This window comes from Tupaia chinensis, unplaced genomic scaffold, assembly GCF_000334495.1.
Source record: "Tupaia chinensis unplaced genomic scaffold, TupChi_1.0 Scaffold000104_1, whole genome shotgun sequence".
Taxonomy (NCBI): Eukaryota; Metazoa; Chordata; class Mammalia; order Scandentia; family Tupaiidae; genus Tupaia; species Tupaia belangeri.
The window spans coordinates 1673326-1700656 of record NW_006159568.1 but is presented as its reverse complement, the minus strand read 5'-3'; the positions used below and the strand labels follow the sequence as shown (position 1 = coordinate 1700656).

General features: G+C 43.5%; 1 pseudogene; it reads left to right on the top strand.

The window, feature by feature from the left end:
• LOC106734387 (glycine cleavage system H protein, mitochondrial-like) overlaps positions 1–20625 on the top strand; it is an 80565-nt pseudogene extending 59940 nt beyond the window's left edge.
• Positions 20626–27331: the final 6706 nt, after the last annotated feature.

The window sequence follows — 27331 nt, the reverse complement described above, 5'->3', positions numbered from 1 at the left end:
GTGGAGTCCTGAAGCGCGCAGCCCATTCTTGCTCGTGTGCACCTCCACTGGATTCTGCCTACAAAGCAAGCACTTCCTCCCAGGAGCATTTCCTGTAAGTAGAGCAAGCTGCCTGCCTCCCCGCCCCCTACAGGCTACACAGTAGGACCTGCCAGATTTCTGGTGGAGCCAGTTCACTTGGAAGAAGGTTAGCACGCTTTTCCTTACCACTCCTCATGAAGACAGCCAACTAGAAACACGAAAGCAGGGAAGACAACATCTTTGGAGAAAACCCAAGCAAACCTGCGAGAACTTCTTTGTTCCCATTTGGCCCCCTGTCACCCTAATCCTTCTATTATCCATCAGTACTGAATCTAATCCTGCTCTTATCACCACACTTCAGTAGAACACTTCTTTCAAGCTGGCCAAAGCCTTTATTTTCCCAGCCATCAACATTGTTACCTTTGATGTTCTTGCACAATGGGGTGGGGGGGGGTCTTTTTTCTTCACTGAGGAGATGCCAGGTGCGGCTTCCACTTGCCAGCCTCTCTGACTCCAGGAGGATAGAAACAAAACAGTGGGAGAGAGAGATGCCTCCGGCTCTGGCTCCAGCTAGCCTACCTTCCACATGAAAAGATCAAAGGAGGGGTGAGGTAGTACCTTGGCAGGGTGGTGGGGGGAATGCAGCAGGCTTGCTCCTGTCCTTCCCCGTAGGAGCTGATTTCTTACCTGATTTATTTGCCGCCTGGCTCTCTCCTCATCTTTCTGATTAATAGTTTAGTTGGGGGTTCTGGGAAATTTACATCCAATTGTTACCATAGCAACTAGCTCTCCTGCACAGGATCCCAGAGAAAATGCATTTGGGGTCTTCTGAAGGAGCTGGGATTTACAAGGATCTCGGCATCTACCAGGACAGAACGGGCAAGATGATGTTCAACTGATGCGAGTAAGAATTACGAGCAGGATATAAAATGGTCTCACTACACCGTAAATTGGAAAGGACGGTTTTAGTGCCTTCCCTCGTCCCTGTTCTTTGTCTTTCACAGACACTCTTCCCCCTGCACACTCTGTCCTGGGAGCTAGCTCCCCACAGGACAAATGCAGGACGAGTGAGTGGGCAGAGCCAGCAGAAGATGTGGCTAGCAGCCTCAGAAGGTAGTGAGCTCCCTGTCACTGGAGGTGTCCGGACAAGGGCCTATTGGGGGCTCCAGAGAGGACTGTGCAGTCAGTAGGGTGAGGGGTGACAGATGTGGAACCTCTGGGTCCCTTCCAGCCCCAGGCAGAGGGAGTTGAACTGAGCCTACTTGTGAGACTGGCCTCCACCTCCTCCAGCAAAGCAGAATATCACTGTGAGCATTTTAGCCCTCTGTGCCCCTGGGATGTGTCCTCAGAAACTCAATGCCCAGCTCTCTGCCTATGGATGAATGACCAAATTCCTTAGGGTTTTATTAAGTGTGTGGGCACATCTTACTGTTTATGTGTTCTTTTATTATGATAATAAAATACACTTTTTAAAGCACGGTCAAATGACAGCCTGAACTGGATATAGAAAAAGAAAAATGATGTTGCTTGTAAAAGCCCATCTCACGTGGTGGAATCATCCCTGGTTATGGCTGAGATTAACAGTGTTTGTCCCCTGCAAACCATGTGGAATGACAGGGGGCTGTGTGGTGTAGGGGAAAGCGCTATGCAAGGGGACAGGCAGGCTGTCCTTGGCCAGTTCCCTTACCTCTCTGTGCCTCTGTTTTCTCCCCCATGGAATCAGAGTAACGGAAACTGTCAGTGATGACCAGCTGGCTCCCACAGGCTGACTGATGGGGAGAGGCCCAGCTAATGTGTGTGTGGCACTGGACTGGTCATGTGTGTCCTGGGCAGATGGAGGAGGGTGGCACATGTGTCATGTCTGGCCATCTCTGGACTAGGAGGTCTCAGAGAGCCCTGATGGTTCCAGGTGCCACCGTGATAGTTCCTGGCCACTCTAGTCCTTCTCTGCTTGGCCCTTTTTTCCTGTTTGTGTGCACGTGTGTTCTAGACAGGGTCTCTCTGAGTTGCGATCCTTCCATCTCAGTCTCCCTCCCCAGCTGCTGGGATTGCAGGTGTCACCGCCACACCCAGGGCCAGGAATCGGCCTGGAACCACCTTGTGGCCTCAGCCTCCCATGCCGCAGTGTCTGGCGTGCACTCCTGCAACTGGGTCTTGCCCTTCTTTACTCCTGAGCCTGCAAAATCACAAGGAAGCTGCAGCTTTGTCATTTCAGTCATTTTCTGTTCCTAATAAATCAGTGTGTGTAAAAAACCTCAGAGTTGATCTAGAAGCAGGGAGATACCTAGGCCGGTTTATAAATGTGGTTTAATTAGTGAGGAAATGCAAGATTTGGATTCTAGGGGACACCAACCTGCAGCAGCTTGCAGAAAAACTATGAGGGGCTGCTGAAATCCGTGGAAAAGTGGACAGTGGACAAGCCAATGAGGAGTGAGTAGAATTGGCCTGTGGGGATTGGTTCTGGGGATAGGCAGTGAGAGGCTACAGCCCCCAAGGGAGAGAGACCTGGTCAGGCCTTCTCAGGTAAGACACTCAATACTTCTTTTCACCAACCTCTCCTCTGACCTCCTCTGCCTCCACTCCCCACCCCCTGAAACTCTAAGTACACTGGCCTCTGCATCATCCTGCTTGCTTCTTTCTCCCTCCCTTCCTTCCTTTGGTTAAAACAAACACAGTTATTTATTTTTTCAGAGAGAGAGAGAGAAAGAGACATAGAGACAGGGTCTTCACATCATGATCCACCTTGTCTCAGCCAGCCAGGATCATGGGCATACATGTGCCCTGTGTGTACCGGCTTCCATGTGTAAACCCAGGACCTTCCCACGTGGCTTTGGCATTGCCGAACTTATGTTTCTGCCGTGCTACTCCATTGCCCCCCACAGGCCTTCTTAGCCTCATGTCTGTGCCAGTGCTGTTCCAGTCACCTATCATGCTCTTCTCTCCACAGACTCCTATTCGTGCTTTAAAATCCAGCCCCAGAGTCAACTCTGAGATGCCTTCCTGGCCCTCTGGACCATGCAGAGTCCTACTCCCCCTGACCCCTCTCTGTGTCTAGACTGGCAATGACTAGCTTCTAAGGCCCTACTTTATTTGGTTCTGGGTAAGTCTGGGCACAGTGGAGTGAAACGTACTAGAACATAGTCATTTTGCGACAGATGACAAAGATGGCTCAATTCTCGGACTCCCAGTGAGAATAGGAAATCCGGTTCCCACAGAACTGTTCCTAGGAACTGATCTCAGCTGGGAGCTGTGTGAGGGTATTAGGATAGATTCCTGTGGCCCCAGTGCAGGCCTCTATGGGGGTGGCCACGAAGGCCCTGTAGCTGGCCCTGACCTCGTGAAAGACCTCATTTTTAATCTTTTAAAGGTTATCTCCAAAGGAAATTATATGTCCCGTCACAGAGTACACTGACCAGATGAAAGTAGAAAATAGTCAAAGTTACATTTCCCTCCCAGTACTGAACCGCACCACTCTTAGTACACTATAAAATTAACATGCTTTAAAAACAGGTGCTATATGATACCAGCAGGTGGCATGGTATTTAAGGTGCTTGACTCCCACATGTCTGACTGTAGTTCGAGTCCCGGATCTGGCAACTTAAAAATTACGCTGGTAACATGTGTGTGCATGCCCAAAAGCCCATTAGGAGAATAAAGGAGACAGGATTGTAGTGTGGCCATTTCTTCTGAGAGGCGGTTTCTCATTTTCCCTCTCTCTGTCTCCATCTCTCTCTTTCTCTCCTCCCTGGCAAGCTCATGTGTCCTATGGCAAAAACCTTAAAAAAAGAAGGAAAAGTATTATAACTAACTTGTGATTAGGAATTATATGCATGATCTTTTCCTTTAGCACTGGAAGTGATCATTTGATAAATATAAAATTTTTAACATGAGTGGGTCTTTTAAAAGTTCATAGCAAGGCTCTGCCATAGTGTACTGGACTTGGGAGCTGGAAGCCACATGCCGATTGCAGTTCTCTGACCCTGTTTGCCTGAAAATGCACCAGGTGCCCAGGATCCCAGGGCACTGGAAGACTGGAGGAAGGGAAGCAATGCATGACCTAGCCCTTTGCAGGGTACTTTCCTTTTGATCTCTCTCCTGAGTGTCCATGTGCTCTACCATAAATAAAATAAAATTTAGAAAGAATCCTAGAAAATGAATAATAATAATAATAAAACTACGCATGAATTTCAAGGTTTTGCACCAGAATGAGCTCATACTTTAATTCTATTTTTCTACACACTTTTTGAAGTTCTCCTGTATGTTACAATCTCAGTAATTTCTTTTCTTCTGTCTTTTTAAAAAAATATTTACTTATTTATTTAATTCCATTTGTTATTATTATTATTTTAATTTGATCAGAGAGAGACAGAAAGTGAGAGAGAGCGAAAGGGAATGCAAGAAAGCAAGCTGCCAGATCCGGGACTCAAACCGCAGTTGGCCGTGTGGGAATCCAGCACCTTCAACCACCACACAACCATCAGCCCCGCTAATTCCTTCTTATTTTCATTTGTGAATAGGTCAGGTACTTCGAAAATTGCAAGGCCCCACTTGCCTAGGAGTTCGTATTTCATCCTATACAACAGCTACATGACCTTAGGCAAGTTGCTCGAACTGTTTCTTCAGTCACAGTTTCCTCATCTGCTCATCAGCAAAATGGTGAAAATAACTCTACCTTGCAGGGTTTCAAAAATGAGGTAGTTAAGGAACCAGCAAATGTGGTGGTTAAGGCACTGGACACTCCCACATGGCTGACCATGGTTCAAGTCCTGGACCTAGTGGCTTGCTTTCTCGCTTTCCCTCTTTGTCTGTGTGTGCGTGTCTTTCTCTGATCAAATTAAAATAAATGAATGAATAAATAAAATTAATAAAATAATTTAATTTAAAAAAAGATGAAGTAGTTCAAGTATATAAAGTATCTAATGAATTTTCAGATACACAGAGTTCCTGGAGTACAGCAGATTCCTAATAATAAATAATAGTGATTATATTACAGGTTTAATATCCCTTATCCGAAATTCTTGGGACCATAAATGTTTCATATTTGTTTCCAATTTTGCAATATTTGCATAAACATAATGAGGTGTCATGGGGAGGGGACCCAAGTCTAAACACAAAATTAATTTGTGTTTCATGTGCACCTTTTACATGAAACAAAAGCTTAGTGTAAGATAATTTAATACAATATTTTTTAAAAATTACTTATTTAATTTTATTTATTTATTTATTTTATTTTGACCAGAGAGAGAGAAAGATGGAAAGCGAGACAGCAAGCCACCAGGTCCGGGACTGGAACCATGTTAGCTATGTGGGAGTGTCAAGTGCCTTAACCACCATGCCACCTGCTGGTCCCAATACAATATTCTTGTATAGCAGTATTTTGACTACAACTTGTCACATGAGATCAGGTGCAGAATTCCTCATGCGTGGCATCATATTGGTATTCAAAAAGTTTTAGAGTTTGGAGAATTTTGGATCTAAGATTTTTGGATTAGAGATGCTCAATCTATGTCTTATCCAAGTCTCAGTGTGTCTCCAGATGTTTTGATTCAGAATCCTCCTATATCAGCTATGTATTAGATATAGAACGTAACAAATCACTCTAAAATGTAAGAGCTTAAAATAGCAACCATTTATTTATATTGAGATCCTCCAGGTTAGCCGTCGAGGTTGGGCTTAGCTGGCAGGTTTTCTGGACTCAGCGAGCTTCCTCTTACTTTTGTAGTCAGCTGTAGGTTAGCTGAAGCTTGGTTTTGCTGATTTAGGCTGAGGTCTCTCATGTGTTTAGAACTTGGGTGGGGACAACAGTCTGGCTCATTAACTTTGATCCTGTGGCAACTTAGCCTAGGCTTGTCAGCTGGCAGAGACAAGGTCCTCAGAAATTAAAGTGGCAGGGTAAAAGGCCTCTTGAAGTTTGGGCTTAAAACTAGCACAGTGTCCCCTCTGCCATATCCCATTGGCCAAAGCTAGTTATCATCTCAAGAGCTGGAGGAATAGACTCCACTCTCGACAGGAAGAACTATAAGGTCACATCTGCAAAGCAGCATAGATCCAGGGTGAGAAATAAACTGTGGTCATTTTGCAAACAAGCTATTACAATTCCCACTTTGTAAACAAAGACCAGCACCTTGAGTTTATTTCCTGGCTTCCCCCCGTGAATAACTGGGGATAAATTCTGTTCTTTTCCAGTGTTGGGTTCAAGCCTATTTTTAGATCAAGTCTAATAAAATGAATTTCACACCTGGGTTACTCACCCACTAACAAACACTTTGTTCTTATCGATGCCTGGGACAAGTGCCTGGGCAGCTTAGATTTGTAGTTTCATTGGTTCCAAGCACAATAATTGTTAATTACTTGCTTTATTTGGTTCTATTGCATTTGCCAATAGTCAATTACCTATGTTAGGTTTTCTTGTGAGCAGTGGGGCTTATCCAATATTGCAGCTCAGGTCTGTTTTTGTCTCAGAGATGTCTTTTCCAAGAGAGTTAAAGAAAACTCTTGTTCACTAGTTTATTGAATATTAGCCTTTATCTGCTTATTTCAAAGGCTGCCTATTCACTGCTGGAACACCAAAGTGCTGGGGCTGAGCTCTTAGAATAGAACAGAAGGCTAAAGATAAGACTTGCCTTTGCCTGATCTGGCTAAATCCCAGTATGTGGGATAGAGGAAAAGAGCAGATTCTAAGATCCTGCGGCTTTCATTTAACTCCTGCCTGAATCTCTGAAACTTCCTTATCCCGGCTAATCTACCCTGCACTTTGCTACCTAGTGACCCTATGCAGAGATCTGATTGCATCGCCGAAGAGTACATGGAGGGATGCCAATCGGTCCTCTTTAGAGCCACGCCCTTTCGTCATAAGACTTTGACAGTGCTCTCCTTGAACCTGAATAAAGCCATGTGACTACCTTTGGTCAAGAGAATGAGGTGAAAGTGACAACAAACCAGTTCTGAGGCCAGGGGGAAGATAAGAGACACATGGAGAAGAGTCAGACCACCTTAGCAAAGCCCAGCCCAGATCAGCCAACCCTAGCTGACATCAGATGTGTAAGGCATAAATGCGAATTTTGCTTGAAGTCACTGAGATGTGAGATGGCTCACTGCCCTGTATTAGCTGCTCCATGATTCATATCCTTTGGATCTAGGATTGCCCAGTTACTTTCTGTCACCACCATTGGGCCGCAGGCTCCAGAGGGCAGAGAATTGGTTTAGACAGCTCACCACAAGATCCTCAAGGCCAGTTATTGAATCTGGTACTGAGAAGGTGATAGATAGTTGTTGAGTGAGTAAATTTGTGAAGAGTTCAGAAAAGATATATTTACCCATTACGCCACAACCAGAGGAACCACTGCTAACATTCGGTGTTTTCTATGTATTTTTCTATATATTCTATAGTTTTGAATGAAGCTTATTATTGTTTCATCCCATGTAGTTAAAATTCTTCACATTTTGGAACCAGCAGATGGTGTAATGGTTATATCGCTGGACTCCCATACAGTCAACCGAGGTTTGAGTCCAGACCCAATGGCTTGAAACTCACACTGGGTGTGGGTGCGTGCGTGCCCAAAATCCCAAGAGAACAATAGAGGAGAAGGGATTGTGGAATGGCCATCCCTCCGAGGGGTGATTTCTTACTTTCTGTCTCTCTGTCTCTCCAACAAATGCATGTGCCCTATAGAAATACTCTTTCTAAAATAAAAAATTCTTCACATTTTTGGAAAATAGTAATTTCTTCTTTTTAAAAAATGTTTATTTATATCAGAGAGAGAGAGAGAGTGACCCCAAGAGGGTCTACATGCCATGATCCACCCTCTGTCTCAGCGGGCCTAGATCATGAGCACACATGCATATACACCCAGCTTGCCCAGGGAGGCTCCAGGACATGAACCTAGGACCTTTCCATGAGGGCCCAGTTGTGTTATCACTGTGCCACCACTTGGCTCTACAAATAGCATGTTTTATTTTCCATATGTGAAGGCAGCCTACTGTTGAATATTTATGGTGTAGCCAATCTTTTACGATTCTTGCAGATTAAGTATTTGGGTGGGGAGAGCTATCTTTTTGCATGGCTTTGGCTTATTTTCAAATGAGTTTATTAGGAAGGACTTCTAAGAGGGTCTTGAAAGAACCACACCTTGAAAAAACTCCAGGCACATTAGCATTGCCCAGAATGGTTGGCCCAATGTCTCTTCTGGAAGGTTGACACTGGAGTATCTAAAAGCTCAGGGAGGGGACCAGCAGTTAGCATAATGGGGACCAGCAGTTAGCATAATGGCTATGTCGCTGGACTCCCATGCAGCCAACCATGGTTCGAGTCCCAGGCCCAGTGGCTTAAACTCTCACCTGGTGAGTGTGCGTGCGTGCCTAAGATCCCAAGAGGAGAATGAAGGAAAAGGGATTGCGGTGTGGCCATCACCCTTGGGGGGGTGTGTGTGATTTCTCCCTTTCTGTCTCTCTGTCTCTCTCTGTCTTTCTGGCAAGCGCATGTGTTCTATAGCAAAAACCTCTCCAAAAAAGGCCAGTTTTTCTATAGCAAAAACCCCTCCAAAAAAAAAAAAAAAAAAAAAAAAGCTCAGGGAGGCAATCTGGTATATGCAAGGCATTTCCTTGACTTATGAGAGCCTAGGTTAGGGAAGGACTTTGAATGGGCCCTCCCTTCTCTGGGCCTTGGTTCCTCTTCTGCTGGGAGGACATGCTTTCTGTGGCCCAATTATCAGTGCTGCTGGGTGATTAAGATGAGGGAACACATGGGAAAGGGATTTGAGGACTGAGAAATTCAGCTGTTTTTTTTGGGGGGTGGGGAAGGTTTTTGTTTGTTTGTTTGTTTTGTTTTTGCTATAAGGCATGTGTGCTCGCCAGACAGACAGAGAGAGACAGAGAGACAGAAAACAAGAAATCACCCCCCAGGGAGGACGGCCACACCACAATCCCTTCTCCTCCATTCTCCTCTTGGGATCCTGTGCATGCACGCTCCACGCGCCTGGCATGAGTTTAAGCCACCAGGTTCAGGACTCAAACCCCGGTTGACTACATGGGAGTCCAGTGACATAGCCATTACGCTAACTGCTGGTCCCAAGAAATTCAGCTCTTATTGTTCTTTTTTATTTCACTTAAAAGAGCAAAGGGACTAAGACTATTAGGACAAATAGCATCTTCCAGAGCAATGGTTGCTGCTGTGCTATCTCTAGCACTGTGGTCCTTTGGGAGACAAATCAATTGCCTTTCTAGTTTTCAGTTTTCACTAGCTTCTCACCCCTGTCCTGCTGGGGTTGGTGGGGAGGGCAGACAAGAAAGAGGTGGAGGAGGGGAAAATGACTGACAACAATCTCCAATCTCTGAGAAATTTTAGAAAATGTCAAACTGGCAGAAAAGAGAAAGTATACTACTGGATCTCTGCGAGACTTCTTCTATTTCCTGGGACTAGCAGATGGCATAACGGCTGTCACTGAACTCCCATGTAGTCGACTATGGTTTGAGTCCCGGACTCAGTGGCTTAAACTCACTCCCGGCGCGTGTGCGTGCATGCCCAAGATCCCCAGAGGACAATGGAGGAGAAGGATTGCAGCATGGCCATCCACCCTGGGGGGTGATTTCTTACTTCCTGTTTCTCTGTCTCTCTCTGTCTTTCTGGCGAGTGCACGCACCCTATAGGAAAAACCTCTCCTAAATAAATAAATAAGAAAAGAAAAATAATTTTTCTATTTACTGCTCTCCCACGTATCCATTGACACTGGGCAGGTCCCTTCCAATCCCTGAGCCTCAGTCTCCCCTGTGCATGAGGGGCTCAGACCACGAGCTCTCACCACCTCCCTCTAAGACAGAGGACTGTGAATTGATCTCTGCACTGTCAGTCAAGTCACCTTGTTAAGGCACTGAGCGTTCTTGGGTAGCCCACACCAGAATCTCCTCTGAGGACACCAGGTTACATGGTTTTGGGGTAAATGACCTCATGCAGAAGGAAGCAGAGCTCTCTTTCTAACTCTAAGACCCAATTCTGACATATCCACCATCACTTAGACACCTCCTGTGTCGTTGCCTCCCCAGTATCCTCAGGAGAAGGTCAAGTCTTAACATGATGCTGCGAGCACTCCACAATCTGGCCATATTCACCTTCTTTTTTTCTAGAGATGTTTTTGCTACAGGGCACGTGTGCTCACCGGAAAGACCGAAAGTGAGAAATCACCCCCCAGTGGGGATGGCTATGCTATACTCCCTTCTAGATTCTCCTCTCAGGATTTGGGAAATGCACACACATGCACCCAGCATGAGTGTCAAGCCTTCTGGTCCAAGACTTGAACCTCAGCCAGCCATTTACTGTTCCCCCATAATCAACTTTTTTGGTAATAAGAGTATTTCTACATCCAGGTTGCTGTGACGACTTATAGCAGACAACATATATAAAGATCTTAACGTGTTCACTCAGCACAGAGTACCTGCTCAGTTAATTATTACGGCTGGGCTTGCCCTCTCTCCCTTCCTTCTCTCCCCATGCCCTCTCCTGGTGTGTTACTTCACGCCATTCTGTCTTAGTACGGCCTTTATCCTTTGTCTATAGCGACTTCAATTTATGTCCCACTTCTTGCCCATTTGGGATGTAACCAGCTGAGCAAAATCACTCCGTATAGAAGATGATCATTTCTTCTTTCCTTTCTCTCCCCCAAATTCATATGTTTGTTCACATTTGCTCCTGTCATTGAATTTAAGGTCCGACTCCACTGTTGGAGAGACATAAGTGCTTAGCGAACAAATGAGTCCTTGGTCCTGTAGGTCTCCTCACTAGGGCTCTGTCTCCTTGAAAGCTAAATCTGGGGGCCCAGTTCATTTCTGCACCCTTAGTGCCAGCACCATGTCTGTACACAGGCAGTTTTAGAAAATCCGTTCTTTTCAAAATGTATCTCTGAACATCCATCACATGTCAGACACCTCTTTGGGCACTGCAGATAGAATGGAGACTGAGAAAGATGCAAGCTCCTGCCTTCTGAAATACGTCTCCCAAGTGGAGAGACGGGGAAAAGGAGAGTAAACAGCTTAGGTAAACAAAATGTCGTTTCCCTCTGTGTGTTGCCATGGCTGAAGGAATTTCCTTTGCATCGGCAGGGTGTGTTTGTGAACGTGAAAAGTATGGAGGAGGCTGAAAGGTAAGTGGTTAGTTATTCTCCAGAAGAGGGAACCCTGGATACAGCTAGAGATCTTTGAGGTCTTTGATCCTATGACCCCGGCCCCGGATGCTGAGGGCAGAGAAGGGAAAGATGGGGTTGAGGGGAAGGCAATGATAGTTTGGAATATCCATCTATTTGGAGTGTCTCTAGGCATATTCCAAACTGCAAGTGCTGATCTGCAATCGAGCTGTTTTTCGCTTGGACAACTTCATATATTTTGCTTCAGGGTGAATGGCAACAGGGATGTATTTACTTAAATGAGGTGGGGAAGGGCAACCGGTAAACAAAATAATTATTTAGTGTGACAAGCACTTAATAAAAGGTCTGAGATGAGGTTGGTGGAAAGGCATTAGCCAGATTATGTTGGGGCTTGAGGCCGTGGTGAGGAGTTTGGGTTTTGTTGCAGGTTCTACAGATCAGGGGAGAGTTGGGCTCTGATTTACCTTTAAAGAAGATCACTTCCGCTGCCACGTGGAGTCGATTTTTATTTAATTGAATCAAATATTTCTGGAGAGCGTCCAAACAAATTGGCTTCTTGTTCCCGAAGCCATCACCTACCCATGCTGAATTTCACTAGTGTCTGGTAGAACTATAGGAAAAACCTCTCCTAAATAAATAAATAAGAAAAGAAAAATAATTTTTCTATTTACTGCTCTCCCACGTATCCATTGACACTGGGCAGGTCCCTTCCAATCCCTGAGCCTCAGTCTCCCCTGTGCATGAGGGGCTCAGACCACGAGCTCTCACCACCTCCCTCTAAGACAGAGGACTGTGAATTGATCTCTGCACTGTCAGTCAAGTCACCTTGTTAAGGCACTGAGCGTTCTTGGGTAGCCCACACCAGAATCTCCTCTGAGGACACCAGGTTACATGGTTTTGGGGTAAATGACCTCATGCAGAAGGAAGCAGAGCTCTCTTTCTAACTCTAAGACCCAATTCTGACATATCCACCATCACTTAGACACCTCCTGTGTCGTTGCCTCCCCAGTATCCTCAGGAGAAGGTCAAGTCTTAACATGATGCTGCGAGCACTCCACAATCTGGCCATATTCACCTTCTTTTTTTCTAGAGATGTTTTTGCTACAGGGCACGTGTGCTCACCGGAAAGACCGAAAGTGAGAAATCACCCCCCAGTGGGGATGGCTATGCTATACTCCCTTCTAGATTCTCCTCTCAGGATTTGGGAAATGCACACACATGCACCCAGCATGAGTGTCAAGCCTTCTGGTCCAAGACTTGAACCTCAGCCAGCCATTTACTGTTCCCCCATAATCAACTTTTTTGGTAATAAGAGTATTTCTACATCCAGGTTGCTGTGACGACTTATAGCAGACAACATATATAAAGATCTTAACGTGTTCACTCAGCACAGAGTACCTGCTCAGTTAATTATTACGGCTGGGCTTGCCCTCTCTCCCTTCCTTCTCTCCCCATGCCCTCTCCTGGTGTGTGACTTCACGCCATTCTGTCTTAGTACGGCCTTTATCCTTTGTCTATAGCGACTTCAATTTATGTCCCACTTCTTGCCCATTTGGGATGTAACCAGCTGAGCAAAATCACTCCGTATAGAAGATGATCATTTCTTCTTTCCTTTCTCTCCCCCAAATTCATATGTTTGTTCACATTTGCTCCTGTCATTGAATTTAAGGTCCGACTCCACTGTTGGAGAGACATAAGTGCTTAGCGAACAAATGAGTCCTTGGTCCTGTAGGTCTCCTCACTAGGGCTCTGTCTCCTTGAAAGCTAAATCTGGGGGCCCAGTTCATTTCTGCACCCTTAGTGCCAGCACCATGTCTGTACACAGGCAGTTTTAGAAAATCCGTTCTTTTCAAAATGTATCTCTGAACATCCATCACATGTCAGACACCTCTTTGGGCACTGCAGATAGAATGGAGACTGAGAAAGATGCAAGCTCCTGCCTTCTGAAATACGTCTCCCAAGTGGAGAGACGGGGAAAAGGAGAGTAAACAGCTTAGGTAAACAAAATGTCGTTTCCCTCTGTGTGTTGCCATGGCTGAAGGAATTTCCTTTGCATCGGCAGGGTGTGTTTGTGAACGTGAAAAGTATGGAGGAGGCTGAAAGGTAAGTGGTTAGTTATTCTCCAGAAGAGGGAACCCTGGATACAGCTAGAGATCTTTGAGGTCTTTGATCCTATGACCCCGGCCCCGGATGCTGAGGGCAGAGAAGGGAAAGATGGGGTTGAGGGGAAGGCAATGATAGTTTGGAATATCCATCTATTTGGAGTGTCTCTAGGCATATTCCAAACTGCAAGTGCTGATCTGCAATCGAGCTGTTTTTCGCTTGGACAACTTCATATATTTTGCTTCAGGGTGAATGGCAACAGGGATGTATTTACTTAAATGAGGTGGGGAAGGGCAACCGGTAAACAAAATAATTATTTAGTGTGACAAGCACTTAATAAAAGGTCTGAGATGAGGTTGGTGGAAAGGCATTAGCCAGATTATGTTGGGGCTTGAGGCCGTGGTGAGGAGTTTGGGTTTTGTTGCAGGTTCTACAGATCAGGGGAGAGTTGGGCTCTGATTTACCTTTAAAGAAGATCACTTCCGCTGCCACGTGGAGTCGATTTTTATTTAATTGAATCAAATATTTCTGGAGAGCGTCCAAACAAATTGGCTTCTTGTTCCCGAAGCCATCACCTACCCATGCTGAATTTCACTAGTGTCTGGTAGAACTCGGGACCCTCATTTCCCAAGGAGACAAACATTCAATTTCTGGTTTAGATTTGCATTCGAAAGAGACCTTAATTACTCTGATCTCTCACACCTCTGAGGAGCTGATTTGAGCTTTTCAGATGCAAAGAGTGTTAATTGGCTAAGGGGCACAGCTGAGCCAAACCGGCACCCAGTGGGAAGGGGGTGGGGAAGGGAGTTCCAGAGAGGAGGGGACTCCTCACGTTTGTCAAGTTTCCTGGAGACGTGAAGGGTCTTCCTGGGAAGTGGTCGCTACTGTGCAGATGGGGAGGTGGCTGAGCTAGACACATGATTTTGTCATTTGGCCATTTTGGCCAGCCTAAAGTCAGCCATATCAAAAATACTATTAAATGTAAATGAACTAAACATGCAATTAAAAAGCAGAAATTCTCAGACTACCTTAAAGAATAAGAGCTAATTACCTGCTGTCTACAGGAGATACTTGAAACACAAAGACACAGATATAGTGAAAGTAAATGGATAGATCCATTATGCAAAAGCAGAAAAGATGAAAAAGCTGGAGTGGCTATATTACTATCAGATTGGGACCAGACTGTGGCAGTGGTAAAATATGATGCTCTGTGAGGTGTTCATACAAGGGAAGGTTCTTGGTTCAAGTCTAGAGACCTCCTTGAGAACAGTGGGCATTGTGCCCATGATTTGGTGCTGGCTGAAGGCTGGGGGTAGATGGTAGTTCAAGACCCTGTTGGGTGTCCTGGCTCTGTCTTTCTCACTCACGAAAGATATAAATGAACTTTTAAAACATTAGATAATATAGACTTCAAGTAAAGAGGTATTATCATATGCTTTATATATGAAGCCCACTTCATAATAAAAGGTGGGTCCAATTCATCAGGAGAGCAAAACAATGATACGTGAATGGGTGTAATAATAAGAACTTCAAGATGTATGAAGCAAAAGCTGACGAAACTAAATGGAAAAATGGGCAAATCTACAACCATGGGTTATTTTAAGAATTATTTATTTAATTTTATTTATTATCATTATTTTTAAATGTAACCAGAGAGAGACAGAGAGAGGGAGAGGAGAGAGAGAGAGAAGAAAGGAAGGAAGGAAGGAAGGAAGGAAGGAAGGAAGGAAGGAGGGAGGGAGGGAAGGGAGGAAGGAAGGAAAAAGGAAGGAAGAGAAAGAGGGAAAGCAGGTTGCCAGGTCCAGGACTCAAACTTCAGTTGGCCATGTGGAAGTCGAACACCTAACAATCACAGTTTTTACTTTCTCAGTAATCGGTAGAATTATTAGGACAAAAATAGTGATGGTATGAAAGATCTGAACAAAATTATCAAGCACTTTGACACCAACAACTGTAGAACACTTATTGTTTTCATATACCTATGGGACATTCAGCAGAGCAGAGCATATGCTAGGCCATAAAACAAGTATTAGTACATTTTAAAAGATTGAAAGCTTATTGGGGCCAGAAGTTAGCATAATGGCTATGTCGCCGGACTCCCACGTAGTCAACTGTAGTTCAAAACCTGGACCTAGTGGCTTAAACTCACGCTGGGTGTATGTGCATGCATGCCCAAGATCCCGAGAGGAGAATGGAGGAGAAGGGATTGCAGCGTGGCCATCTCTTGGCCGGGGGGGTGGGGGTGGGGGGCAGAGCAGGTGGTGATTTCTCACTTTCTGTCTTTCTGTCTCTCTGTCTTTCTTGCAAGCGCATATGCCCTATAGCACAAACCTCTCAAAAAAAAAAAAAGTACAATTACCATATGATTCAGTAATGCTGCTTCTGAGTGTAGATCCAAAAGAACTGAAAGCAAAGTCTCAAAGAAATATTTGTACATCCATGTTCATACAGCTATATTCACAAGAGCCAAAAAGTAGAAACAGCCCAAGTGACCATCATTAAATAAATGAATAAACAAAACACTGTGTATTGTCTGTCTGGCGAGCGCACGCGCCCTACAGTGAAAATCTCTCCAAAAAAAAAAAAAAAAAGATTGAAAGCTTATAGAGTATATTTTCTGACTGTAAATAATGGTAAAAATAAAGCTACAAATTTAAGAAGCTCCAAGAACAAGAAACATGAAGAAAATCACTTCAAGGTATATCGTAATCTAATTGCTCAAAACTACTGATAATGAAACTTTAAAAAATAGCGAGGGGCTGGCAGGTGGCATGGTGGTTAGGGGCTCTGGACTCCCACATGGGTGACTGCAGTTTGAGTACCAGACCTGGTGGCTTACTTTCTCACTTTCTCTCTTTCTCTCTCTCTCTCTCTTTTACTCTGTCTCTCTCTGGTCAAATTAAAATAAATAAGCAAATAAAATTTAAAAAAATAGTGAGAGAGGGGCAAGCAAGTGGCTTAGTCCTGAAGGGGTTGGACTCCAACATGGCTGACCACAGTCCAAGTCTCAGACCTGGTGGCTTGGTTTCTCCTTCCCTCACTCTCTCTCTGGTGAGCATGCATGCCCTGTAGCAAATAATAATAATAGTAATAATGATAAATAAAAAACTGAAAGAAACAGTAAGAGCAAAGAGACATGTTATGTGCAGAGCGACAAAGAAAGATAATAGCATTTTCCCATTAGAAACCGTGCAAGTGAGAAGACAATAGCTTTGAAGTACTAAATGATAAAGGCTATCAACCTCAATCTTGTACTCAACAAAAATACTCAAAAACAAGGGAAGATAAAGATGTTTTTCAGGCATAGAAAGCTGAGGGAATTAATCGTTAGCATACCCACACTAAAAGAAATGCTGAAGGAACTTGATTAGATGGAAGGAAAATGACATTAGAATTAATTACCCATGGAATGTAACAAAAAGCTCTGGAATTGGTAACTACATGATAACTACATATAATTCTTTCATATTATTTAAAATTCTCTTAACATAATTTACTATTATCATAAAAATAATTATAAGGTGGAATTTACAACATATATACAATTGAACATATAACAATAGCACAAAAGTTGAGGATGGGAAAATGAAAGCGTAGTGTACGGTTCTTATCCTAGATTTGAAGTGATGAAGTTTCACAATATCATTTGAAGGAATATTATGATAAATTATAGATGTAGCCTATAAAGCCCAAACAACTACTAAAACAATAAAATAAAAAAATTATATTTTGGGGCCAGCAGGTGATATAGAAGTTAAGGCGGCTGGATCCCATATGGCTGACATTACAGTTCAAGTCCTAGACTCGGCAGCTTGAAAAAAATGCCAGGTATGTGTGCACGTGTGCTCAAAATCCTGAAAGGAGAGTGGAGGAGAAGGGATTGAGGTATAGTCACCCCCTGGGGGATGATTTTTTTTTTTCTCTCTCAGCTCTCCCTCTCTCCCCCGTCCTGGAAAGCACATGTGCCTGATAGCAAAACTGAAGAGAAAAAAGAGAAAGAATTCTAGTTAATGAGTCAACAAAGGCAATAAAGAGAATCATAAAATGTTTAATTAATCAGAAGAAGGCAGGAAAACAAAAAGGGAATAAAGACTAGCTGGATGAAATAGGAAACAAATAGCTAGATAATATATCTTTTTTTAGAATTATTTATTTTACTTATTATTATCATCATTTTTTCACACATGCTCACCAGAGAGAGAGAGAGAGAGAGCAAGAAAGTGAGAAAGCAAGTCGCCAGGTGTGGGACTTGAACCATGGTCGGCCATGTGGGAAGTCAACTACCACCTGCTGGCCCCTGAATAATGTATCCTAACCTAACCGTAACAACAAGCACATTAAATGTAAAGGGTCTGACTGCCTCCAATTAAAAGGCAGAGATTGCCAGATTACGTTACAAAGCAAGCCCCAACTAAATGTTGAATAAGAAACATACTTGAGATCTAAAGACACAAAGACATTAAAGGTGAATGGATGGGGGTTGCCAGGTGATGTGGTGGTTAAGGCACTGGACTCCCACATGGCTAACCACGGTTCAAGTCTTGGACCCGTTTGCTTGTTTTCTCACTTTCTCTTTCTCTCTCTCTTTCTCGGTCTGGTCCAATTAAAAATAATAATAGATAAAATAAAGTACATCTTTAAAAAACAAAAAGGTGACTGGATGGAAAAAATACACTATGCTAACTATTGATACTTAATAGTCAAAGAAAAGCTGGTGTGGCTATAATGATATCAAACAAAGCATATTTTGCAGCAAAGCTTTTTGATAGAGATAAAGAGTCACTTTATGATGATAAAGGGGTCAATTAATCAAGATTATATATCCCTTAATTATTATAAACCTAATAATAAAGTTGGAAAATATGTGAAGCAAAATCTGACAAAACCAAAAGGAGAAAAGTGTGGAATGATTGTTGGAAAATTCAGCAAACCTCTCTCAAAATTTGCTAGAATTAGCAGACAGAAAATCAGTGAGAATATAGAGGCATTGCACAACACTGTCAATCAAGTTGATCCAACTGACATTTCTAGAATACTCCTCCCAACAACAACAAAATATACATTCTTTTTAAGTGTCCGTGACATATTTACCAAGACCGTATCTTGGTCAATAAAACACTTCTCAATACATTTAAACAATTTACTTCATACAAAGTATATTCTCAAATTACAATGGAATTAAACTATAAACAAATAACAGAAAGCTCTCCATATAATTCTCAAATGCTTGAGAACTAAATAACATACTTTGAAGTAACCCATGAATCAAGGAAAACGTAGAAAGTGAATTTAGAATATATTCTAGACAGAGTAAAATGAAAATATAACATCAGAATTTGGGACCAGCAGTTAGCATAATGGCCATGTCGCTGAACTCCCATGTAGTTGACCGCGGTTCGAGTCCCGGACCCGGTGGCTTAAACTCATGCCAGGCATGTGTGCATGTGTGCCCAAGATCTCGAGAAGAGAATGGAGGAAAAGGGATTGCGGCGTGGCCATCCCCCCTGGGGGGGTGATTTCTCGCTTTCTATCTCTCTGTCTGTCTCTGTCTTTCTGGCGAGCGCATGTGCCCTATAGCAAAAACCTCTCAAAAAAAGAAAAAAATAAAAAAGAATTTGTAGGATGCCTGCCGCTAAATCAGTACTTATGGGGAAAGTTACAGCACTAAATGACTATATTAGAAAAAATTAAGGTTTTCAAATCAATAACTTCACCCTTCACCTTAAGAAACTAGAAGGAGAACCAATTGAACCATAATAAGCTGAAGAAAATAAATAATAAATAACAAAGTAAAAATTGATGAAACAAAGTGCAAAACAAAACAAAACAAAAACCACAGAATCAATGAATCCAAAAGCTGGTTTTTTTTTTGAAAAGGTCAGTTAAGTATAATGAACCTCTAGTCACACTGATCAGGGAAAAATAGAGAGAAGACCCAAATTTCCAATATCGGGAACAGCAGCAGCAGCTCGCTATAGATTCTCCAGATAACAAAAGGATCACAACAGTGTTAGTAACAATACTATGCCGGTAAATCTAACACTGCAGAGGAATTGAACACACTCCTTGAAGGACACAGATTACCAAGGTGTACTTAAGGAGAATGGTGAACCTGAATAACCCTGTATTTTAAAAAAGAAACAAATTCTAAAAAAGATTTCACTGATGACTCCTATAAACTATTTAAGGCAATTCAACTCAAAATCTTCCAAAAAGTTTTAAGGTGGGGGCTGAGAGGGGATACTTCCCAGTTCATTCTATCATGCCAGCATTATCTTGATACCAAAAATAGGGAAGACTCACAGGAAAATAGAAGTAGTCTGATCATCTCAAAAATCAATTTTATGAATATAAACGGAACCCTACAATAGAATAAAAGGAAACTGTATCGTGACCAAGTGCGGTTTTCCCCAGAAATGCAATGTTGGCTTAACATTAAAAAAAATCAATGTAGTGATGAGCAGGTGGTGTGAAGTTAAGGAGCTGGATACCACATGGCCGACTCCACACTTCAAATTTCAAACCTGGCAGCTTGAAAAATAATCACAGGTGTGTGTGTGTACATCCCCAAAATCCTGAGAGGAGAACTTAGAAGGGGAGGTGATTTCTCTCTCTCTGTCTCTCTATGGCAAGCACATGTGTCCCATAACAGAAAAAAAAAAAAAAAAAAAAGATTAAGGAAAAAAAAATCTGGGAGCCAGTAGGTGGTGTGGTGCTTGAGGCATTGGACTGTCACATAGCTGACCACGGTTCGAGTCTCAGACCTCGTGGCTTGCTTTCTCACTTTCTCTCTCCCTCTCTGTGTGTGTCTCTCTTCAGTCAAATTAAAATAATAATAAGGTGCGTGCCGTGGCCTGCAGCCTGCGCACGGCCTTGGCACCCACCGTGCCCTGCCCACCGCGGCCCTGGCGGCTGCCGGTGGGCCCTGTCGGGAAGCTGCACACAGGACGGGCTCTGCTGTCGGTGCGTAAATTCGCGGAGAAACATGAGTGGATAACAACAGAAAACGGTATTGGAACAGTGGGAATCAGCAATTTTGCACAGGAAGCTTTGGGAGATGTTGTTTATTGTAGTCTGCCTGAAGTTGGGACAAAACCGAACAAACAAGGTGAGTTTGGTGCTTTGGAAAGTGTAAACGCTGCTAGTGAACTATTCTCTGTCAGGAGAAGTCACTGAAATTAATGAAGCTCTTGCAGAAAACCCAGGACTTGTCAACAAATCTTGTTATGAAGCTGGTTGGCTGATCAAGGTGACGCTGAGTAACCCTTCAGAACTAGATGAACTAATGAGTGAAGATGCATGAGAAATATGTAAAGTCTACTGAAGAGTAAAAGTAGAACCCTTAAATAAAGTAGTGTAAAACAACTTAATCCAGGCATAGTGGTCGTAAATTAGTGGTTGATAGAAGACTTAAATTGCAACTTTTAGCAATACCAGTGGAAAAAGAAACTACTGTGAACACTCTACTGGAAAGAAAAACCCCTTAACTTTCTAATGATCATATATATATATTTTTTTTTTAAATACTATTTTTTATTTAACTTTATTTGCTTATTTTAATTTGTCCAGAGAGACAGAGTGAGAGAGAGAAATAGAGAGGGAAAGTGAGAAAGCAAGCCACCAGGTCCTGTACATGAACCATGATCAGCCATGTGGGAGTCCAGCGCCCTTAACCACCACCTCACCTGCTGGCCCTAATGATCATATTTTTAATAAACACAAAATGTATCTTTTTCACAATAAAAAATTAAAATAATAATAATAAATAAATAAAATTTAAAAGAAAAGAGAAATCAATCAGTGTGATTCACTATATTAACAAATGAAAAAAGAAGCATAGGATCACCTTAACAGACATAGAAAAGATATTTAACAAAATTAACATCCATTCCTGATTTAAAAAAAAAAAAATTTCAGCAAACTAGTAAGGAAAGAATCAGCATCTCCTTGATTAAGGACATCTACAAGATCTCTATAACTAATATCATTCTAGATCCCAAAAGACTGTTTTCCCGCTAAGCTCTGGAACAAAATAGGGATACCTACTATATTTTTGCCACTTGTAGTCAAAATTAAAAATGGAGCTCCTGACCAGACTGTTAGGCAAGGAAAAGAAATAAGAGACTCTCGGATTGGCAAGTATCTTTGTTCACATATGTCATGATCCTTTGTGTAGAAATCCCATTTGATTTATGTATATATGTACACATAATACATACTTATACCCATAAATCCTACTAGAAGTAATAAATATTTTACAAAGTGGCAAGAGACAAGATCAATCTACAAAAATCCAATGGACTTGACATAGTAGCAGCAAATAATGGGAAACTGAAATTTAAAAAATACAGTAACATCAAAAGGTTTAAGTAGGATAAATCTTTAAAATGTTGCAAAAGACCCATACTCTGATACTATCAAATAATGCTAAGAGAAATGAATGAAAAAAATTTTACAAATGAAATCAGAAGACTCAATCCTTTTACAATATCGATTTTCCCACGGATGCTCACAATCCCAGTAAAATTTATAGCACGATTTTTTTTTTATATTAACGTGTTGATTCTAAAATTATTCCGTAATGCACAGCATTTACAATAACAGAGAAGAACCAATTTGAAAGTTCTCACCACCTGAGTGTAAGACTTCTCAACCTACAGTAATAAAAACAGAATGATTTTGGCATAAAGATAGATGGATTAATAAAGCAGAATAAAGAGTTCTAAATAAACTTCTCAGTGCTTTATGCTCAGAACAGCAATCTGGCAGAACTTTACATAATGGTTGAAAGCTTAGGGACCAGCATGTGGCGTGGTGGTTAAAGGCGCTGGACTCCCACATGGCTGACTTGCTTTCTCACTTTCCCTCTCTGTCTCTGATCAAACTGGAAAATAATAATAATAATAAATAAAGTTAAACAATCCTTTAAAAACAAAAGAAAGCTTATTTACTGAAAACACTAAAAATAGATCACTTAATTGAAAACTGACTTATTTACCTACCACAAGATAGATCATTCATTTAAATTTTCATTTATCATTAGGTTTGGTTATATACAAGTATAGATCCAGCCCATTACAAATATAACCAAAAGTCACTTTCTATTCCAGTTAAATGACCTAATTACTCCTTCACTACTATTATTTTTAAAATTTTATTGTATTTGTTATTATTAGTTATGTATTTTTAATTTGACCAGAGAGAGTGAGAAAGGGAAAGCGAAAACCAGACTGCCAGGTTCAGGACTGTTGTCGGCCATGTGGGAGTTCAGCGCCCTAACCACCACACTACCTGCTGCTGGCCCCTCTTCATTCTCTATTTATTTGAGAGATTTTTGTTATAAGGTATGTGCACTTGCTGGAAAGGCAGAGAGAGACAGAGAAATAGAAAACGAGAAATCACCCCCCAGGGGATGGCCATACCACAATCCCTTCTCTCCATTCTTCTCTTAGGATTTTGGGTACGCACACACACGCCCTTGGCATGAATTTTTAGTCACTGGGTCTGAGACTTAAACCACGGTTGACTTTGGGAATCCAGCGATAAAACCATTACACCATCTGCTGGTCTCCTTTATGATTTTTAAAAATAATTATTTAATTTTACTTATTTATTACTATTATTATTAATTCACCAGAGAGAGACAGAGAGAGGGAAAGTGAGAAAGCAAGCCATCAAGTCTGGGACTCGAACTGTGGTCAGCCATATGGGAATTCAGCCCCTCAACCACCATGTGACCTGCTGGCCCCCTGCTTCTTCATTATTATTAACTTATCACTGAATTATTGCACCCACAATTCTCTTGGGTCACTTTTAAGAATTAGAAACCAAACATCCAAATAGACACAGATTCTGGGACTAGGAAGAGATAAGAACTATTTTCTTTTAATATTCTCTAAGCATACTAGAGTTAACATTTTTAAAATGTTAATGCTTCTTGTGGGTTAGTGGTTTTTGCACAGTTGCTTAGATCTAAATTTTGAGAGGAAGTTACCTATCTCCCACTGTGAACACTGGTTTGGCAGGTCATACCAATTATTTCCCGTTTTAAAGAGGGACTCCTTGGCGCTGGCGTGGGCTGTGCGGGCCTGGGGGCCCCTGGAGGTGCTGCCGCTGGCGGGGTCCCAGGGCTGGAGGGCTGGCGGCATCCGACTTGGGTAGGCTCCTGGGAGGCGGGTCGGGCCTTCTCCCCCAGCACCAGGCCTCAAGCTGTGAATCTGGGCGAGGCCAAGCCAAGTTTTCCTCTGCTCCCTCACTCAAATCAACACTTGGGAAAGTTTCTAGTGCTTGGAATTCCCCTTTGCCACCCCCTACTGCCGTGTCTTTAAACCGGTATTCACTTCAATATTCCTCCTTGCCCGAGACAAGGAGACAGAGATATCGTGACCTGACTTCCAGCCTCCGTCACAGTCAGGGTCAATGGCAACCAACACAAGCATGCAGCTTAGGTTACCTGCTGTGCCATGGGCCAGAGAGTCTTTTGCCCCTGACCCAGGAGTTTTGAGTCTTCTGTCAGCATCTATGAAACATGAACAGGATTCTGAAGACCTGTATACAGCATGGTGTGAAGCTGATGCGGCCAGGCTGCGAACCCCAGTCAGTCCCATGGAATCTGGCTTCCTTTGCACAGTGCCTAACTGCTACACCCTGGGGCTGGCCCTGTTTTCCTAATGTCTTACTCAGATCTTTGATGGTCAGTGAGAACCTCACTGCAGAGGAGAGCTAGAATCTTTCCCTCTTGAACTGTTGGAACAGTCTCAAGAAGCAATTCTCGAATGTGAAATAAATAAGTATTTTTTAAAAAAAAGGAGAAAAATGAGTGACTCCTTTGGTATAATAGGTTTGGCATATTAATGAAATGAAAGGTTGTGACCGAGTAACCATAACGGTAACATTTCAAAATGAAACATTTTTCTTTTGTCTCTAAAACAAAGAGAGTCTTGAATAAAAAGTTCAGAGATACATACATCCACGGAAAACTGATTTTTGACAACAGTAAAGGCACCAGTGGAAAAGATAACATTTTTTCACAATAGAAAGTGTGTGCATGGGCACATGACAGAGAGAGGGAGAAACACAGAGAGCCTTGACAGGGTCTCATCTCACCGTAATCCCCGTTTCCTAGCTCTTCAGGTCCTTAGGGATCCTGGGTGCCTATGTGCACACACCAGCATGATTTCAAGCCCACCTGGGGACCCAAACCTGGGGTTCTGGGCTTCTATCTTTGCAGGGCTACGGCTATACCTCAGCAGCTGGGCCAAGAGGAGATAACTTTTTTTTGAGAGGTTTTTGCTATAGGGCGTGTGCGCTCACTGGAAAGACAGAGACAGAAAGCGAGAAATCACCCCCCAGGGGGGATGGCCACACCGCAATCCCTTCTCCTCCATTCTCCTCTCGGGATCTTGTGCTTGCACCCACGCGCCCGGCGTGAGTTTAAGCCACAGGGTCCGGGACTTGAACCGTAGTCGACTGCTGGGAGTCCAGCAACATAGCCATTGTGCCATCTGCTGGTCCCGCAAAATGAATTTTAAAATAATCATGCTGAGTGAAAGAAGCCAGACAAAAAAAGTATAAATGCTGGGAACCAGCAGTTAGCATAATGGCTATGTCGCTGGACTCCCACGTAGTAGACCGTGGCTCGTGTCCTGGACCCGGTGGCTTAAAACCCATGCCGGTCGCGTGTGCGTGCGTGCCCAAGATCCCGAGAGGAGAATGGAGGAGAAGGGATTGCGGTGTGGCCATCCCCCCTGGGGGGTGATTTCTCGCTTTCTGTCTCTCTGTCTCTCTCTGTCTGTCTGGCGAGCGCACGCGCCCCATAGTGAAAAACCTCTCAAAAAAATGTATAAATGCTGTGTGATTCCATGTATATAAAACTCTAGGAAATGCAAACAAATTCCTAGTGACAAGAAGCAGACCAGTGAGGATTGGGGTAGGAGAGAAGGGTTGTGAGGCTCAATAGAAAACCTTTGAGGATGAAAGCTACGCTCCCTCTCTTGGTGATGGTTCCAGGGGTGCCAACACATGCCAAACCATATCAAATTGTATACTTAAATATGTAGTTTATGTGTGTCAGTTACATTTCATAAAGCTATTTAAGTGTATTGAATCTTAAAAAGGCATATGCCACCCTCTCAGGAAAAAAACAAAACCCTGAACCTTGTCCTCAGTGTACAGATTCAGATTGTCTGGGGTGGAGGCCAGGACTCTGATTCTGCAACTCTGCCACTCTGACAACCCTACGGCTTGAGAACCACTGCCCCAAGAGGTTGAGATTCCTTCCTGAGGCTGCGAAACTCCCTTCTTCTCTCCATCTTCCCTTGACAGCCTCACCTCTCCTCTCCACTTTATCCTCTGACCTGAAGCCAGTCCATACTGTCTGACCTCCCTGATGAGTCTGTGGTCTTTTGCCTCTGAGTCTTCCTTTGTAGACACTGTAGCCTTCGCCTGGAAAATCCTTCTGCTCCTGAGCAGTCGACTGATTCCTACATGTGCTACACAACCTGCTCAGATGGCACCTCCTCTAGGAAGCCTTCCAGACACTCTTCCCAATGCCTGAGGCCCCACCACTTATGCTATCTTCCCCTGGGAACCTCTCTAAACTTCAGCTTACTGACCCACATAACAAGCTTAAAATAGTACCTACCATGGGACTGTTTGGAAGAGTCGGTGAGATAGCATACAAATTATTGACCACAGTTCTTGGTGCGTATCAGAATCCAGGAAATGGTGGCCATTGTCCTTGTGGCTGGTACTGCCATCACTTCTCATTGCCATTGTCATCTCTTCCTTGAGCCTCCAGAACCCTGAGCATGTGCCACATCATACCCAGCACAGTGGTGGCTGCTGTTGGATCGCTTGTCTGCTTCCTCCCCTAGACTGAGACTTCCCTGAGGGCAAGAGTGTGCCGCAGGTATTCAGCCAGTTCAGCCAAATAATGGCGCCTCTGTATGTCAGACCCTATCTCTCAAGTGCCGGGGACACAACAATTAGGAAAAAGGGAACAGACATCAGAGGAGAAGGCAGCAGATACCAGAGGGGCGTAAGCGCACACAGATTTCTTAGCCATCTGCTCCATGACGTGTAGCTGTGTGACTCTGCGTTAAGGACTCAGCCTCTCTGTTCCTCAGTTTCTTGTGCTTTAAAATTGGGGTAAATATTACTCATATCACTAGGTTGTTGTTTCACTTTATTTTACATTAATAAGGTAGAAACCGTCCTGCTCAAACGAGCTAGTATCTGTAAAGCACCCAGAACAAAGGCCATAGTGTATCCACTGGATTTGGCATTTCGCAGGGCATCAGAGAACTGTGGAGTTGTTTTAGAGGAGGCAGAAACCCAAGTGTAGGGATGAGAAAGTGCCTGAAAGATAAGGAAGGGAAGTGAGGACAGCTCCTTGGAGGAGAGGCCGAGGATGCCTTGATGGCATGTGTGCTGGGCTCCCAGGCCTAGTGTGTCATTAAGTTGGAGGAAGATGCCAGTAGGAGGGGGTGATGGCAGACACAGGTGAGGGCTAGGACAGAGGGCGTTGAGGGAGGAGGGCTGCTAGCACTAGGCACAATGGGAGGAGAGCGGCATCCGGCCAGTGTGGAGGGAGCTCCTTGGTTGACTGCCCCCCACTGCATGCCCTCCGTGCTCTTGAGCAGCCTCATCTATAGAGTGGAGAAGGGTGCTGTGTGGAGGACCTTAGGAAGGGGAGTGTTATAAAAGGCTGTGACAAGGGGACCAGCAGTTAACATAATGGCTATGTCGCTGGACTCCCATGTAGTCGACCGTGGTTCGCGTCCCGGACCCGGTGGCTTAAACCTCACGCTGGGCGCGTGTGCGTGCGTGCCCAGGATCCCGAGAGGAGAATGGAGGAGAAGGGATTGCAGCGTGACCATCCCCTTCTGGGGGGTGATTTCTCACTTTCTGTCTCTCTGTCTCTCTCTGTCTGGCGAGCGCACGTGCCCTATAGCAAAAACCTCTTAAAAAAAAAAAAACCAGGCTGTGACAGGCAGTGCTATGCAGAGACAGCATCTGGAAGGACACCAGTGTGCAGTACAGGCTGGGAGGTGTGGGAGGGGCTTGTGCCACCT